This window comes from Silene latifolia, chromosome X, assembly GCF_048544455.1.
Source record: "Silene latifolia isolate original U9 population chromosome X, ASM4854445v1, whole genome shotgun sequence".
NCBI lineage: Eukaryota > Viridiplantae > Streptophyta > Magnoliopsida > Caryophyllales > Caryophyllaceae > Silene > Silene latifolia.
In genome coordinates, this window is record NC_133537.1 from 230,914,282 (window position 1) to 230,916,094 (window position 1,813).

The 1,813-nt window shown below is 39.8% G+C and overlaps 1 non-coding gene across 1 annotated transcript; it reads right to left on the minus strand.

Moving 5' to 3' along the window:
* Positions 1-976: 976 nt before the first annotated feature.
* LOC141626025 (small nucleolar RNA R71) lies at positions 977-1,083 on the minus strand. Its single transcript, XR_012535758.1, has one exon. It is a non-coding gene; the product is annotated as a small nucleolar RNA R71 (small nucleolar RNA).
* Positions 1,084-1,813: the final 730 nt, after the last annotated feature.

Below are 1,813 nucleotides of genomic sequence, written 5' to 3' on the forward strand. Positions count from 1 at the left end.
ACACCCCTTATTTTATTTACCTTGTTAGTTTATTTTCATTGCTACCTTAGTTTAGTAACCTTCTACATCAACCCAATTTGTGACACCCCTAGACACCACTAGTTACAATAGAATCTTCATTTCAATACCCGTCCCTTGGGATCCGACCTTTACTTGCCTTTTTACTAATTGTAGAGTTGTTTGTGAAGTATAAATTGTGTTTTGTATCGACCATTGACCAACGACCACATATGCTTAATTGTGAACACGAAATGGCTCCGATCAAATACCTTGGCGCCGTTGCCGGGGACGGTGTTTAATTGATTTAAGATTTCTTTTATTGTTTTTAGTTGTGTCTTTTTCACCTTGGGGAAGTAAAACTCCTCAAGGTTTGTTCTAATTGTTTTCTAGTTGTTTGATATTTTGCATGTCTAGAAGGTTACAAAGAGATTTGTTACCTTTTGACCGTGAAATCGAAAGAACCTTGACGAATAATAGGAGACTTGTTAGGAGGAATTTGGGAGGTGTTGGTGAAGTTGTTCAACCCACTAGTGAGTTTGTCAATCCTTTCGCAATAGAAGGAGAAGAAAACCCATTAAACAATACCACACAAAATCCACCTACAATGCCTAAATTCTCGTCACACTCTATACCCACCGAGGAGGATTTACCAAATGGTACTCCTACCCCACAACATCTTACCGGAAACTTTATTGCCAAGTCCGCCTTCATTCAACTAGTTGAGAGGAGCCAATTCGGGGGAATGCCTAGTGAGGACCCTCATTCTCATATGGAAACATTTTGTGATTATTGTGAAGCTATCTCTCAAACGGGCGTGACTCAAGACCAAATAAGATGGGTCTTATTTCCTTTTTCGTTAATCGGCACCGCAAAGCAATGGTTGAAGGGCCTTGATAAGGCCACCCTTGGAATAGATTCTTGGAAGAAGCTAGCTCTAGCTTTCTACAAAAAATTCTACCCACCTGAAAAGACCAATATGCTAAGAGCTCAAATTACGGGTTTTAAGCAAAGGGATGAAGAATCTTTGTATGAAGCTTGGGAGCGGTTCAAAGGTATTTGTCGCTCATGTCCTCACCATGGACTTAGCGAATGGTTTTTAGTGCAACAATTTTGGAATGGTTTATATGAAGATTCAAGGAACATTCTCAATATGGGATCAAATGGAATGTTCACCGAAGTTGATGACAATCAAACATGGAACAAGATTGAGGAAATGGCGGTCCATAATTCGCAATATAGTAGGCCTCGCAAGGCTACTAGAGGAGGAAAGTATGAAGTGGACACCGTTACTCAATTGGGTGCTCAACTTAGTGCTCACATTGACACAATCAACTTGAAGTTTGAACAAGCTATGGCTAGACTTGAGGAAAAATCAAAATCATCAAAGCATCATGTCAATGCCATGACGGCATCCTCATCAATCCCAAGCGGGATATGTGAGAATTGTGGAACCTTGGGTCATGACTCAAGTGAATGTAGGGGAACAACCGAACAAGTTAATGCTTTCCAAGCTTACAAAAGTGGTACCCCTTATTCAAATTTTTACAATGAAAACACCAAGTTCCATCCAAATCTCTCATACAAAAGCCAAAATGTCCAAAACCCTCAAACAACATACACTCCACCACCCATGAGAAATCAAAATCAAAGACCCTTTTACAATCAAAACCAAGGTTACCAAAATCAAAATCCATACAATCACCACAATGACCAAGGTTTTGATGTCCAAAAAGCGGTCCTCCAAATGCAAAAGAATCAACAAGAATTTTTCACCCAAATGCAAAAAGATAGCCAAGCAAAAGACACCACCATC